Below are 17,800 nucleotides of genomic sequence, written 5' to 3'. Positions count from 1 at the left end.
ATATCCAAACAAGTATGTCATTTTGAGTTCAATGTTTGTCATAGGATTGATGTCAAGTGTCAATGTCCAGAACATGGATGAAAAAAATCTCCTTAGTAGGGTGACAACAATAGGTAGACATAGTCATAATGATTACTGACTGAGGTCAAGGAGGAATCTTCGAGGTGAAGAACCTAAGAGGACTGAGTGACAGCAAACAGACATAGTTAGATGACTGGTGACTAACACAAGAGAGATCTTCCATAAAGGAATCTCGAAATACAACCCGAGCAATAGTAGGAAGACATAGCTAAAACAACTGGTGACTATTGCAAAAGAGATTCGATGAGGCAAATCTTGACAAAGAGTGACACTAGCGACAATAGGCAAACACAGCCAGAACAATTGGTGACTACTGCAAAAGAGATTCTATGAGGAAAATCTTGAAAAGAGTGACAATGGCAATAGTAAGAAGACACAGCTGAAACAACTAGTGACTATTGTGCAAGAGATTCTATGAGGAGAATCTCGAAAAGAGTGATACTGAAGGGGAATGACCCTTAGCTGGGACAAGACTCAATCCAAGGATACATGAGCAGAAAGTAAGAAAAAGCAATAAAGAAACTATACAAATAGCCAAAAGATGCACTACAAGATGGACCATTGGGAACAAGAGGCGTCTGTTTACCAGGTTTTCACCTTCTAGGCAGAAATTCTTTTTTTTTTGCTACCATGATGTCTGTTTCCAAGTTTTCACCAATGGTACTTTTTGTTGTTTTTCAATTTTTTTTATATTTTTCTCTTTTTTGATTTTTTTTGTATTTTTTGGAATTTTCAATTTTTTTGGTGTTACCAAGGTGCCTATTGCTAAGTTTTCACTAGGGTAACAATTTTTTTATAGGACTTTTTCTAATTTTAAGGATTTTTTTCAAGACATTTAGATATGTACAAAGAGTTGTTGAGATCATATCAACTGTAGAACTGCTTCAAGTGGAGAGAGTTGACAAGTTCTTTGAGAACTTCTCCCTTGGTTGTGGAAAGCTAGTAAGCACCAAAACCATACACTACAGTAATGATGTAAGGACCAAGCCAATTTGGTTCAAACTTCCCTTTTTGAACTCGTTGATTCTTGGGTTTCTCTCTCAGGATGAGGTCACCCAGTTGGAAGTCACATGGCCTAACTTTCTTATTGTAGCTTCTTGACATTTGTTGTTGATAAGCTTGGAGATGATCACACGCCACTTGTTGACATTAATCTAGTAGCACTAGCTCTTGAAGCTGAGCTATCCTGTAATCTTCATCAGTAATAAGACCTTTCATAGAGATTCTCAAGGTAGGAATCTCAACCTCTATTGGAAGCACAACATTCGCTCCATAAATGAAAGTAAAGGGTGTCGTACCTATTGGAGTCCTGATGCTTGTCCTATATGCCCACAAGGCTGAATTAATCTACAGGTGCTAGTCTCGCCCAGATTTGATGACTGTGCAATGAAGGATCTTGAGGATTGCCTTATTGGATGCCTCAACCTGGCCATTACCCTAGGGGTAATATATAGAAGACCAATGTTGTGTGATTTTGTATTGTTTGCATAGTTCCTTGAGGTCTTTATTTTTGAACTATCCTCCATTATCAGTAATGATTGAGGATGGTACACCATAACTGTAGATGATGTAGTTTGTGATAAAAAGAGGTACAACTTTTCCATTGCTGACTGCGAGAGGTACTGTCTCTACCCACTTTGTGAAGTAGTTTGTAGTTGTGATAATGAACTTATGTCCATTAGAAGAGGTTGGGTGAATTTTACCCACCAAGTTGAAGGCCCATTTTTGAAATGGCCACATTGTAGTAGAGGGAATCAACTCTCTGGCTAGAGCATGGATTAGATTCCCTTGGAGCTAATATTGCTTGCAAGACCTAATGTACTTGATAGCTTCTTTCTCCATTTTAGGCCAATAGTAACCAGCTCTAATGAGTTTGTGAACTAGCATTAAGCCATTTGAGTGGGATCTGCAAATGCCCTCATGAATGTCAATTAATGCATGTTTTGACTCTTCGAGTTCTAAACACCTAAGGAGTGTTCTGTCAAGACCTCTCCTATACAATTCATCAGCAATAATGACATACCACAAAGCATTACAAATAAGGTAATGTTTCTCATTCCAGGTTAGACCTTCTAAAATGGTTTAATTATGGAGGTAGGAATAGATGTGATGGTAGCAAGATGAGTCTTTTCCTACAATAGAATAGATCATCCTACAATCAAGGGTGTCATAGGCTGGGTAGTGTAATGCTTCCACCAAGAATTCATGTCAGAGATCATTTTCAAGCATCTGTAGCAAGGAAGCCAAAGTAGCCATAGCATCAGCCACTTTATTATCTACTCGAGGAATCTACTAGAAGGTGATGTGTGTAAAATACTTCTTCAAGTCATCAACCATGCATTTGAAAGGAATTAATTTCTCATCTTTTTTTTGATACACATCATTAACTTGGTTGATTATGAGCTTAGAGTCTCCAAAGATGTCTAACTGATCCACTCTCCATTCAGCTACAATCTTCATGTCATTAATCAAAGCCTCGTATTCAGCAATGTTGTTTGTACAAGGAAAAAAAATCTTGTATGCTTTGGGAATTGAATATCTCTATGGCATTATGAAGATTAATCCAACACCAGATCCCTATTGTGTGAAGGATCCATCAAAGAAAATGACCCATGTTTGGTGTGTGAGTGTCAGAATTGACTCATTAGGAAAATCAATGTTCATTGGTAGGAGACTCTACATAGGTGCATCTACTAGCTGATCTGCAATCGCTTGTCCCTTGATGACTTTTAATTCAACATACTGGATGTCAAATTCACTAAGTATCATGACCCATTTAGCCAATCTTCCTATGAGACCTGCCTTACTGAGCAAGTACTTTAGTGGATCTATTTTAGCCATGAGCCATATAGTGTGGGCAAGCATGTAGTGTCTCAACTTTTGGGAAGCAAAGACAACCGCCAAGCAAGCTTTCTCAATAATGTTGTAGTTTCCCTCATAAGAAATCAGTGTGTAACTCAAGTAGTAAATAGCTCTCTCCTTGTTATCATTGTCCTCTTGAGCTAATAGAATTCCCAAAGATGTTTCAGTTGCTGAAATGTAGAAAATCAAAGGCTTCCCATAGATAGAAGGCATCAAGATTGGTGGATTGGCAAGATATTGTTTGATTTGTGTTAAGCTTTGCTCACAATCCTGACTCTAGTTAAATTTCACACCCTTATATAAAGTCTTTGTGAAGGGTTGTGATCTATTTTCCAATAGTGAGATGAACCTACGAATAGATTAGAGTCTTCCTTGTAGACCTCTCATCTGGCTGATTTTTTGAGGTGGAGGCATATCCATAATTGCTTGAACTTTCTCTAGATCCACCTCAATTCCTTTTGCAAACATGATGTATCCTATCAACTTTCCTAATGTGACACCAAATGTGCATTTCTTAGGATTGAGCCGAAGACTGAATTTTTCCATGCGATCTAGGATGGGTTCCAAATCTTACAGATGAGTATTGCGTTTTGCAATTTTGACCAAGGTATCATCCATGTAGTCCTCCATGGTCTTATGCATCATGTCATGGAATATTGTAGTTACTAGTCTCTAATAGGTCGCACTAGTATTTTTCAAGCCAAATGGCATTACATTCTAGTAGAAGGAAAAGCAATCTTCTCCTAATCTTCTAGCGCAATTTCTATCTGATTGTAACAAGAAAACCCATCCATTAGTGAGTACATCTCATAGCCTACTATCATGTCCACTATCACATCAATGTTGGGAAGTGGAAAATAATCCTTTGGAGATGCTAAGTTGAGATCATGAAAGTCAGTACAAACTCTAATAGATTTATCATGGTTGGAGACTAGGACAATATTGGATATCCATTTGACATAATCAATTGCATGGATGAAACCAACTTTTAGAAGCTTCTCCAGTTCTGCTTTGACGAGCAATGCAACGTGAAGATGCATTTTCTGAAGTTTCTATTTAACTGGTTTGATGCCTGGTGCAATGGACAAGTGATCCATGATAAGATCATGATCTAGTCCTAGCATGTCAGAATATGTCCAAGTAAAATTTATCTTCTTCTCTCAAAAGTAGGCAATGAACTCTTCCTTTTCTTTAGAGGACAGTGACTATGCCAGATGTATCATATGAGGATGTTCTTCTGTACCTAGGTTAATTGGACTTGTCAGCTCTATCAACACTAATGATCTCTCTTGAAAGTGACTTGGAAGTGCATCGAATATCTCATCCACAGGTGCCTCAGAGAGGTTTTCACCCTTGGATATGTCTTTTGTTTTTACTTTTTTGGGTTTCAACACTGCCACAATGTGGTTTTCACCATCAGACCTTTAGCATTTTTTCTTTTTAATTGTATGACTGAGATATTTGATGTCAGCTTTAGTCATGTTGATGCTCTATTTACTGGTGGAAGATGTTATCGATTCAACAACATTTATGTAGCAAGCAAGAGCATAGTCATTCTAGAATGTGGTGACTTCACTAGATGCATTAGGGTTCCAATCTATAACCTCAGGATGTGTGAGTGAAAGAGTATTGATGGGTTCGATTGCATTCACAATATAGTCATTAAGTGCTTGGACCAGCAATTCAAAACCTATGGCAACTTCCTCCACAAGTGTGTTTGAATGCCTCTAAGTACTAACATCAGCAATTGACGACTCAAGGACACTAGTTAGATCAGACTCATCTGACCTAAGCCTAGATGTTTCACCCACTTCAATTTGGTTTTCATAGATATGAACTTGGTCAGTGTCTTTATTAGTAGTCACTTCTGAAAGAGAGTCAAACTCATATTCTTTAGAATCAGTGCTACATAGCGAGAGACTGTAGAACTCCCCAACAGTGATAGGGACATACTCACCTTCATCATCTGGGTTCTTACACAAGTACTCAATATGTAATGATTGACTAGACTCTCCCTTTTTTGAATGAGCTTTGGGTTGATTAGTATTGTCCTTAAAAGAATCACTAGTATCATCCATAGTGTTGACACATGGCACGAAGTCATCTAGCTCAACAAAGAATTTAGCAAGATCATGATGGATAGGATAAGGATAGGGATCCTCATCATTATATTATTCATCTTGAGTATCTAACTCGGCTTGTGACTCATTTCCAGATGAATTCTTAGCTTCTGGTATGAATTTGTTAGCCCCAAATGGAAGGGGACCTTCTTAAAGCCTAGGCTAGTTGTATCATTGTTTCTTCAAGCTATTGCTTTGATAGGATCAATTAGGCCATTGTCATTGCACCCAATAGGGCCAGTTCCCTTGTAACCAAAATGCTTCATTAGCCTCAGACTAGGCCCATATTTCTCAAGAGTGATCTCTCGACCTTGCTCTGTTAAGTCTACATGAGTCTCTTCTCTATAAACCCATGCAATAATGGCTCTATTTTCACTTTCATCCTCTAGGTGAATTGTAGCTTTGACAAAAGTGCCATTGTACTTGGTTTGAGGTGTCACCACAAATGGCTTGTTTTCCTCTAAGGGTCTCCCATAATGACAAGGAGACTCTAGAAGAGATATTAATAATAGTACTAGTTCAATATGGTACTCCCCTACAAGTTTCTTTTAGTTTGAATGACTGCTTGATTTGTTTCAGCTTGTTGTTGTGATAATCAATGGATTCCTTGTTAGCAAGGATCAAATTTTCAGCAACTTTGAGCATATTGTAGGTATAGCTAGTAGTGGTAGGAATAGTGACCTCAGAGCCATGAAATGAAAATTTGATGCATTGGTGGTATGTGGATGGCACAGTATGCATCTCATGTATCCAGGGCCATCCTAATAGAATGTTATAAGCCAAGGGAATGTCAAGAACTTGACAAGTGACATCCCTTTCATCATATTCTTTGATAGTGATCTTGCATCGGGGATCAATAGAGTCCTCAGAATAATTCAATTGTTTAAGAAAAGAAGCAGAGACAATATTTAGGCCAGTTCCATTATTGATGAGTACTTGATGAACACATGTCTGATGTATCATGACCTCAATGTGTAGAGGTTGATTGTGTAGGCGACTCGATGAGTTATCATCCTCCTTAGAGAAGGACATAAAATAACGTGAGGTCAGGTGACCCACCATGGATTGAAATCACTCAAGATCAAGATCTTGAGGAATTTTTTCTTTAGTGAGGATTTTGCCCAAAATCTGCCAATGACCAGGTGAGATTTTAAGTAGCTCAATGATGGAGATTTGAGCATTAGTTCATTTCAATTGATTGAGAGCACTATAGCTGGTAGTTGTTGAATTCATCACAAGTTTTGCACCTTTTCCAGATGGACCAACAAGGGTTTTGTCTTTATTTTGTTCAAGATCGGGAGTAGAAGGCACAAGGCCTTTGAGCACCAACTTGGTGCAAGAGCATGTGATAGCATTAGCATAGTGTTGTGTGTTGTTTGTTATGTTGGAAGTAGGGACCCTCAAGAAAAATGATGTCCTGGGTTTATTGTTATCTTGCTTTGTAATGAAATTTTAGTATTCAAATTCCACAAGTTCCACCATGTTTACCACATTGTCATCATTAAAGTATGCATAGTTGACCTTATTGTGAGGTTTTGGTTTTGAACTCTCTCCTTTTTCATAAGCCAAGAAAGGCTCTTTGAATGTTTTGTGATCTGAGTTATTATTATGTCCATCTACCACAATATCACCAATGTCAATCATGTCCTAGACTTTGTGGTGTAAGTTTATGTAGTTGTTATTTTTGTGCCCCTTATTTTGGTGGTACTTACAAAATGCAATCTCACTCCACCATGGTGGGCGTGGTTGCGGATCATAAGGGCAAGAGTTCTCCAATGGTGAAATAAGCTTGTTTTGTAACAATGTTTTATAAACTACATCCAAAGGTTCACCCAAGGGTGTATACTCTCACTTAGGGCATGTGTCCCATGAGTTCCTCAATTTGTTTATAGATGTCTTCTTGTCAGGTGCAGGTTTCTGAGCATTTTTAGCCACATTGAGGCCATCCGTGAGATTAAAGGTTGCCTTAGCAGGTCTAGGAGTGACATTATCAACAACCCCATCATGCACAATTTCTTGGTTCTTGTTGACATACTTAGTTTTTTCCTTGTTGGATGTGGAACCCTATTTGGTGTCTTTCTAAAAATTGAGTTCACCCTTCTTGACCATAAATTCCTCTATGTAGATTGCCTAGGTGATCATGTCTTCAAAGGTATACAGACCTTGAAGTTGAACTCTATACCTAAAATTAGGTAGGATATTATCAATGAAGATGTCAAGCTTCTCTATTTTTGGAATCTTGTGTGAATACTTAGTGTAAAGCTATCTCCACCTCTAGAGGAATGTGAGGAAGTGCTCCCCAACTTTCTGGTTAAGGTTACATAGATCTTGAATATTGATAGGGTGTTGAATGTTATGAGAATATTGCTATACAAACAAGTTAGCAATTTCATCAAAGAATTTGATGCTGGGAGGCAACTGTGAGAACCACTCCAATGCTTGACCACCTATACTTATGGGGAAAAAACACGTGAGATATGTTTGGTTATGCATAAATTCCATAGATAGGGCACCAAATTCCCACAAGTGATCTTGGGGATTAGTTGTTCCAAAGTATTTTTCATACTTGGGTAATTCTACTCCTCTTGGGAAAGGAGGCATGTCTATGATCTTGTCAAATGGAAATGGACAAAGAGCATCTAAGGTATATGTTTTAGCAGGTTTGTCCTTCTCTTGCATCATTTGAGTCAGTTGGTCTTGCATAATTTTTAGTTGTTTTTGGAGTTTGGAAGTCTCAGTTTCCTCTTCAAGCATGATGATGGTTTCCACATTAAAATGAGAGGGTAGCTTAGCTCTCTCTTGGGAAAGTTTGAGAACGTACTTTTCTTTCTCTTTGTTGAGTAGAATTCCCATGACCTTTTGAAATTTTTTGTCTCTTCAACATTTTTCTATGTGTTCAGGAAGTATTTCCACCTCTTCCTATTCCTCATCGGTGTCATGGTCTTTCGCTTTGTCATTCCTAGGTGGTTCTTGATGTCTATTGTGATTACCATGTTCAGGTTCGTGATCAGTCATTGTAGAAACATGTTTAGTTTCAATACATTGTGATTTGAAAGGTCCTTTGAAAAGGAAGTATGAAATTTCATTCATAGATACAGGATCTCTACTAGCCTCAAGATCATCTTGATACAAAGGGTTCCTAGTTTGTTGCAAATTTAAGGAGAATGTTTGCTAGACTCAAGGTGACCTAACGAGTGAGGGAAATCATGAAGATGCCTCACTAGACAAACTAGATGTAGACAAAAGGAAGGTGACCTCTACCATGATTATGACCCCTAGCATGACCTCACCTAAGTCTAAGAGGATAAAACATGTTGTCACTTCTTGTTGCAATAGTCATAGACAAGGACAAGAAGCAAGAACTTGGACAATGACTGCACTAGAACTTAGTCTCAATAGGATAAGATAAGAGTTCTATATACTGAGGCACAAATAGTCTAATTTGAAGGCTAGGACAGCTGAAGATTATGACTATTGTAGCATAGAGTATGACAAGCACTAAAGAATGAGAATCAACACAACTAAAAGATGAGACTAGCCAAAGTACGGATCACAAATCTTTAGCTAAGCTAAATGTCGTAGTTTGGGACTATTTACAGACAAAGAAGGGACAACTCGATGCAGGAAATAGACTAGAAGTAGATCATAGATTGCTCAAATAAGCTGATTTGATAGTTTTAAAACAAGGTCTCATGCAAAGATCTTCTACGAGGCATGTAAGAAAGTACACTGGAGGATGTGAAATCTCATAACATCAAAATGAACTCACACGAGGATTTGATCTAGTTCATGCAAAGAAGTGACCAGTTTAACAAAGACAATTAGCAAGATCTCACATGGCCATTTGCAAGTTCTCATGAAAATATTTGGACTAGCTCACACGAAAAGGTGACTACTCATGCAAAATTTTGTGAGATTGTGCACGAAATTCAGGACTAGACTGACAAAAGAGTTGGATTTTGAAGAGATTTTCAATAGTTTTGGATGGTTTCAAATAGATTGTAGGTTTGTTTGACTAATAATAGATGGATTGCATAGTTGATTTTATGACTTTTCAAAGTGATGTTGGGTTTCAAACAAAACAAAGTGTTTTCAACAGGATGCAAGAAGTAGGCAGTAGTTGAATACAATCCAATTGAGGGCAAAGCAACTCAGAGGGATGGGGGAGTCTTGACTTTCAGTTTGTTTAAGTAGGTTTGGACATGTTTAGGACTTGATAAAAAACATGCTTTATCCCTAGAAATAGAAAATGGTAGAGAAGGAAAAACCTTTGTCCCACATCTTATGTGCATACGCGCACCTCACACAGTCGTGTCACCCCCTAGAGGGCACCCATGTTTTTGGTGTATTCAAAGGACTCAATAGTATATGCTAAATGAGCACCCTTGTGGCAAGGGACAAGCATGTATACCACCTTCCAATGTCCAATATCATGCCTATGGTGAGTTCTATAAGAAAAATTCTTCCCCCTCCTTGCACAAAGATTATGCCTCCTTTCAGAGGTGAACTGGGTAGCTTCTAACTAAATCTTATTACTTGGCTTCCATTCATATTAGTTCCCAATAGCTCCACAAGCAGAGTTGAGACCAGTAGTCCACACCAGTATTTGAAAGTACGCACACTTGCTTAGCAAGACTGGGGCTGACGCCAGCCAGTGCAATAGATAGAGCTTCCCCTTGATAAGTGATATTAAGAACCAAGGGAAATAAATTAATCTAGCTTTGGAATCTTTCACTCTATAAAGCATCTTGATTATAGTGAATTGGAATCTTTGACGAAAGGAGTGTGCTCACTCAAGTCATTCCTAGAGGTTGGATCACTCTGGCAGGCCCTCTAAAGGATTGACTTGAACTGGTGGTTTGAATAAAAGGGTCAAAGTTTCTAATTTCTCTCAAGGGGAAAAAGCATACTCCTCTACTTTACTTTCTCACCCAAACATGTATAACATGTTAATTACCGACTTAACTTAATCAATCTAGACTCATCCTTCCTAAATATTTTGATCCCTTTGAAAGGAAACCATCATCTCATCATAGAAAATGATTAGCACTAGAGAACCACTAAGTTGCTTGCCTTCTTTGAGAATGTCATGTTTTAGAAGTGTCTAGGTTTCTAATTCACCCTTGGTCATGGTCTCCAAGTGGTGAAGAGCATAATCCCCTATTCTTCTATCTTGCACCCTAGGAAGTTCACAAGCCCTAATTAGACTATATTTTGAAAGCAAGAAAGAAAACACATTGTTCTGTGGGTCTTAAGATTTGATCTTCGACAATCGTCCTAAAAACAAATAGTCAATTCATGTTTGAATGGTTTATGTAAAGGATTCTTTGTCAAATGTCCTATTGACAACTGTTAAGTTGCAGAAGAATAGAAAAATAGAATAGTAATGTTTCAAATAAAAACATGTTAGTAAAAGATAACAAATAGCATGCTAAAAAATAACAAAATGAACCTTGTTGTTTTAGAATTTTGCACGAAATCTTGTGCAAGACCGTGCGAGATCTTTCACCGAACTATGTGAGAAAATGATGTGGTGCGTGAAGACTTGCACAATAGGGCACTTTTTTGCATGAGAAAGTGGAGAGTAGCATGTGAAAACCCTAAAATCTTCGTGTGAAAATGAAATTTCTCACACAAAAATTTAGAGAACTGTATGGAACTGTACGTCAAAATAATGAAAATGACAAAAATTAATGTAGATGAGGCCAGAAAAATTGATTTTCTTGGCCCCACGATGGGGGCCAAAAATGTATATGTGGAATGTGGCCTCATATTTCCCACACACACTTCAATGTGGTCCTTACCTATAGATTCATCCTGGAATGAACATGGAATAGTTCATCTAAGAAGTGCAACAAAGCAATCCGTTGCCTTCTATCTAGAAGGATTTTGCCTATTTATGCTCTCAGATTTGAGGTACAGGCAACCAAACCATTCTAGAATGAAGGATTTTGAATGCAATTGAGTTTATATTGAATGAAATTATTCTATATGAGATATGAAATTATTCTAAGAACATATAAAATAAACTAAGGTTATATGTATGCATATTAAAGCTATATGATATTTAATCTAAGAAATGATAGCCTATAAGAATAATGAGCTTAAATGAGTGCATGATTCAGCAGAGATTCGATACAAATTTCATTCAACCTCTGTAATGAGGAATTAGGAGTCTCTTAAATAGAATTCCTAGAATCTATCAACAGTTGAGATCAACTCAGATTGACGGTCAAGATTGAAGCAAAGATTTAGTCAAAGTGGAAGATTCCTGATTCAATGTAGTTAACTACCTCAGATCCTGAGTGCCAAAAATAGTTAACTTAGATTCACTTTAGTGTGAGAGTAAGTGATTTAAGTCACTTCTAATTTGAGAAGTAATTAATTGGGAATTTCCATTTTGAACTAAGAAATAGGATTCAGGAAAGATATTTAATTAAATAAAATGAGATATGACCTCATAAATGCCTTTTTTCATTTAATTGAATAATTACATTCAATTAATTAAAATGAGGGCATTATTAAACTAAATAAAACTAATTTCTTATTACATTAGCCTTGGGTGATAATTTAATTTAATTAAAGTATAAATACTTCAAATTAAATTAAATCTTAATCAGTAGGTTTAATGTGACTAATATGAGTCAATACTTTAGGAATTAAATAAAGAGTATAATTAATGCAGATTTAGGGTTTTTTGCATTTGACAATTAAGTCAAGTAGCAAATATTAGAATAAGAATTTCCTAGTGACATAGGACTTTAGAATTAAGCAAAATAGACTAGAATTGGTGATCATGGCAATGAGCCAATTTTGGGGTAGTATAACACTAGATATGATTACCTAGAAACCCTCCAATGAGAAGTTAAAACTGGGGTGGGGATGACACACAAAAATATTCACTACTACAATAATAAAGCGTATCTAATGAAGGTTACAATGTTTTGATCATGAGACATGATCTACCTTGTGAAGGGTTTGCCTTGTTAAAGGCTTACAAAGATTGTTACATCTCACCTTGCTAGAGGATTTCAACACCCTATTAGAAGTGTGCCTTGCTAAAGGACTTTAACTCACAACTAAGTAAGCAACTTGTTAAATGATTTCATACAACCAGTTAGAACTACTCTATTAAGAGATTTTGACTGAAACCACCTGTTAGAATGTCTCAGCATTGATCCTATAGTTAGTACTTGATTTCTTGATAACATATCACCTCTAAACAATGTCTTCTTAATACTTCTTGATTAGATATCTCTTTGTTTTATACTCTTTTCTTTCCTTTGTCCTACTCTAACTAATTTTTAAATGTAGTTTCACTTCGTAACTTCTAAGCCACCATGACTACTATGTTTGTGCATGCAAACTTCTCTCTTCACTCCTTCAACACCTTACACACTCGCTAAAGATTTTAGGTTTTTTCCTCCCTATGAAGACTTAGGTGACTTAGGGTTAGGTATAAATCTAAGGCCAAGATTTATCCATTTTGTAACTTAATCCTTCCCATTTTCTAATTTTTTGTGTGTAATTGCATAAGGAATCCAACTTGAGATTCATCCTTATCTCCAAAATATTGAAATTCAATCTTAAGTTAGCTCAAAAATAGTTTATGTAGTTGTTTGTGCCTTTAAAAAAAAATATGTCAAAATTGTCTTACTCAGCATCTGAAGTCTCTGATGCTCAGCATACACTAATCTCTCTACTATGACTCGGCAGCTATATTGCTCGACATCCAATATTCACTCAGCTCTTGTGTCACTCCACATATACTATCTACTTGGCACTTGAGTGACTTGGCACATGAGTGGTTTGGCACTCACTATGACTCAACATGGTCTAATATATACATGTTGTGCTTGACATGTGCCACTTGATCAGCTTGAACTAAGTAAATAGCTTAAGCGTGTTGACACTCACTTGTCAAAACCAATTTGATATAACCAATCTTCCCCTTTGAAATAAGTGGTAAAAACACTTGAGTATGCAATAATATTCTTAATCTCATGAGCATAACATATCTCAACTCAACTTATATACAAAACTTCAAAATTTCTAAATTTTGTAACAACTTATATATCTCAAAAGTTGATAACTCCCCCTAAGTTAAAATGTCTATTTTGTATTCAAAATTTTGTACTCTTATTGAGTATATGTGTCTTACTAATACACTTTGACTTCATGTGACTTCATGCTCTATTTCACTGATACTCTTTCATCTAATACTTCTTGTATTTTGATGCTTCTCCCTTTTTTCTTGCTCTCCCCCATTTCTCACTTTCCTTATGTCTCCCCCATTCTCTCATTTTTCCCCAAAATATTTCTCCCCCTTTATTCTATCTCTCCCCCTTTTTGACACTTATTTCAATGGGCTATACACTTATTATATGTTTCTCTAGAAAATATTTATGGACATCCAATATCATCTTGAGAGCTACATCCCAATTCTCGCATGCTATATCTAATGACTTGATTTGAATTGCTAGCTTGGAAGCAAGGTAAGCTAGACCATATAAAGTAGAAAGATTTGGGTCTTTCTTCATTAAGATTTTGGCATAGCCTAGATCCTTGTGAAAAACTTTGATATGTGGGGTGAGAGTGGCTTGGATGCTAGTCAGTTTGACCTTGATGTTGGCCTCATCTATTGTCAATATAGCTAACTGACTTTGGGTTTGAAGCAATGTCCTAATGTGCTTCTCACTCTGAGCTAGATTCATCATTAGTTTTGCACCTGATGCATTAATTTGGCTCTCTAGACTCAAAATGTGACTTTTGGTCTCTCAGATGAATATTGATGGATTGCAACATTTAGTGTACAATCAAAATATGTTCTCAAGTACCTTCCTCACATCATCAACTTAGTTGCGAATGCAACTTGTGTTAGTGCTATGTCACCTAATATCTTTTCATTCACATTGTTTTGGAACTTCTTTTCTGACCATTCAAGTAATTTAGCATTAGTATCTAGGTCTTCATTACCGACCTTCTTCACTATAACTATCAGTTGTTCCATTAGTGGCTTGGTCTCATCTAGAGTTGGCAAACTAAATACATCTAAAAAGATGTCTTTTATATCCTACAGTGCCTACTTCTACCTGTGCTCCCTTCTAAGCATTTCTTGATGCTTTTTCCTTACTAGGGCTTGTTGTAATATGCCCATTTGTTCTATAGTCATTGTATCATAATCATACTTGAGAAAAATGATCTCTTCATCAAGGCTCACATCTCCATATTGAATCAATTCTTCTTTATTTGATGAACTTGAGCTCGACACTAAGATCTACAATGGTGTAGCATCTATGCTCAGCTTCTGAAGAGTATAACTTGGCGGAGTTCCAGATACTAATAATGTTACTAGGACTTGGATAAAAAATTTCTCCTTCAGTTGTGGTGTCATCTCACTCTCTTCAGGCTTGCCCTATTCTATCATCATGACTTGACTTGCACCTTGATCTTGTGCAATAGATGCAAATAATTCTATTTGACCTATTTCTCTATGTTCTATAGTAGCAACTTGTTTTTCCACTATTCTCTTCTCTATTGTATCAACCTTAGCAATTGTATCAACCTTGTTAGATGTATCTTCTAGTATTTGGACCAAAGGTTTTACATTAGTGACTTGAGGGATGATAGAAGGTGGTTCTTGTGGATTCACAATTTCCTTTTCAGTATCAATCTCTATTTTATATAGCTCATCCACAATGATTAGTATAGGATTGTCACAAAGTTTGGCCTATAGTGTGGACTGATCTAGTGTCTTCTTCAAATCATCCTCTGTAAGGGGATTGATATTTTGAGCTTATAGATCAGAAACATCCTTAACAGTTATTTTTTCAAGAGTCTCCCTTGGTAGATGTTAAGGACTAACACTCGACAATTGTGTGTCTTGCACACTTTGTTCTTCATGTTTCTCTTCCTTAGTTGTTGCCTTGTCTTCTATATGCATTGTTGTCCCTCCCTCAACTATGTCATTTTGATCATCATCTTCATCATCCTTTACTTCAATGGGTGCTTTCTCTCCTTCCTTGACTATTTTCAACCCATAAGTAAGTTTCCACATCTGTGTGGACTTATAAACAACATCATCAATATTATTTTGTAAAATGTTGAAGGCTTTTGTATTTAGGTGTAAACCTAACTACATCTTTCTTTACAACCTTATCAATCTTTACCTTAGTGAGTTTAGGCATCACTTGGGCAAGAGATGTTTCTCTAACTTGTCTCTCCAAGTCTAGACAATAGTGCCATTTTTTCTCAACTCTATCATATAGACTCTTTGGCATTGAGTTGGAAAGTTCTACTGGAGTTGTCTTGAATTTTGCCATCATGCTATATATGGCCTCCTCCACTTGAGTTTTCTCTACTTTGCCCAAATTATCAAAATCAACATGACTAAATCCTAATAAGTCTGAACTATTCTTAACATTCTCACATAAACTTTCAAGATCTGACAAACGATTATGACTCACCACCTTAAATTGGTTGTTGTCATCTGATTCTATTTTCTCTTCATCTGACTTGGTTTGTGCCACATATTTTCTTCTTGGTCTCTTTTTCTCTTGACCTCCTTGCTCTATTGGTTTGGTCTTTTCCTTATCCTTTTGAGTTGTTTCATGTGTATTAGCCCTTGTAGTAGGTGCAATGGGCTTGGGTTGACTCAGCTTACCTACCTTCTTAGCTTTTGTTAGTGGTTGGGCTTTAGCCTTCCTCTTCTTTGGCTTGGCATGAGTAGGTACTTCCTTGGCTTCTTCTCACTTGGCACTTTTATTCTCCTCCTCTTCTTGGTATTCTCTCATACCTTGTGTCAAAGCTAGTGGTGTATGTGCATCCTCTTTATCCTCTTCTTCTTCTTCTTCTTCTTCTTCTTCTTCTTCTTCTTCCTCCTCCTTAGCACCCTCTCCAAACTTAGATTTCAACTTCTTCACTATCCTCTCCTTTTTCTTCATGGTAGAGGTAGTCTTCAATTCCATGATAATTTTGGACTTTACCATCTCATAGTTTCCAAATATATTTGAACTTTTATCTACCTCTTTTGCAAGTAATGGAGTAATGGCTATAGAGGCTTCATCCACATTTATTCCATAACCAAGTGGCCTCAACCATCTCACCCTTGGTGTAGTAGCTTGTACAAAAGTGTAGTTAACATCCACTAGGAAAAAAATATCACCATAGTGTTTCCCTACTAGTGAAACTAGTATTCTGAATCTCTCCTTCATTGACTTCTTGAAGTCTTCAAAATAACTTGTCATCAAAGATACAAAATTTTCTCCTAACTATTCAATGTATTCACCAATATACACTACTACTGATCTATTGGTTTTCCATCTCATAGTACCAAATGAAGGGAATGTCTTTTGCACATAAAATAATATAAAAATAAATGTAGAACCAAATGTACATTGTGCACTCTTTGTCTTTCTGATTGCTCTAAGGTTTTCCATCAATTGTTGCAATGGTAGCTCTAGTAGATCATATGTGTTATCTTTCTTGAAAATCTTGTATCTAACATCCACTACTATATAGGGTACACTATTTAGTCTACTAGATTAATAGAACTTGTGTGATATAACCCTTATAGCAAAGTCAGTCAATGGATTAGTGATTATATCAATTGTCATGCCTCTTTTGTTCCAGACGGCTCTAGTATTCTTCTCAATCACTTCCTTCAAATAACTTCTCAGAATCCTAGGCTAATCTAGGGTTTTGTAACCAGCCCTATGAATTATTCTCTTAGTAATTTAGATAGGTCCATTGTCCATCCATAATGAACCATCATTAATTTGACTAAGCACTATCCTTATCCATTATGTCTTGAACACATTTTGAAAATCTAGGGCTCACATGTCAAACCTTTCCTCTCAACAATTTTGAATTCTTCCTTCAACACGTCATTATCATAGAATCTGCCATATGCTTCCCTAATCTCCATACCCCCAATGTTCAAATTTACAACTGGGAAGATTTACTTCTAGGGGGGGGGGAGGGGGGTTGAATCAGAAGTAACAAAATTTAACCTCTACAACTTATAGCTGAGATCATTCAAATGCATCTAACATCTTCTAATAAACATGAAACTAAAGACATGCATGAAAATAGATAATACAAGATTTTGGTCACCTAGAAACCCTCCAAAATGAGAAGGTAAAACTAGGGTGGGATGACACCCACAAATTATCACTATAGGAATATGTAAATGGTTAAGGTTACAAAGTTTAACCACTTCCAATGGTTTGCCCTTTGAAAGGCTTTCCCTGTTAAAGGCTTTAAACTCTATTAAAAGTGACCAAATTAAAGGATTTAAAAACACCCACTTGGAATGTTACCCTATTAAAGGATTTATCACCTTGTTAAAGGTTTACAACATGGCTATTAAACCAACCTATTTCCATAGGATTTTCATTCCTAATACAATGGCTAGAAAGTATTATAATGTGTTGACTTGATAACTTACAATCTTCAATTGCCGATTCCAGATCCTTGTTTTGTTCAATCTGATATGATCTTTCTTGATCTAATAACTCTCTGTCTATAGTGTTGATGCTCTATTCTAACCAACTTGATTCTACAATTTTGCTCTTTCTCTAAGTCTTTACACCCCTTTGAACTTCACTAGCAGTCTCCCATACATTCCATACAACTCTCACAGACATGAATTATGGGGTTTTGACCTCCTTACAAAAGCTTCGAGACTTAGAGTTAAGTATGAATCCATGATTGATATTCATCCATCTTTTCCCACT

This window comes from Cupressus sempervirens, chromosome 5, assembly GCF_028749045.1.
Source record: "Cupressus sempervirens isolate cs-2001-9-10 chromosome 5, ASM2874904v1, whole genome shotgun sequence".
Classification (NCBI taxonomy): domain Eukaryota; kingdom Viridiplantae; phylum Streptophyta; class Pinopsida; order Cupressales; family Cupressaceae; genus Cupressus; species Cupressus sempervirens.
The sequence above is the reverse complement of the archived record's forward strand: the minus strand, read 5'-3'. Positions refer to the sequence as shown.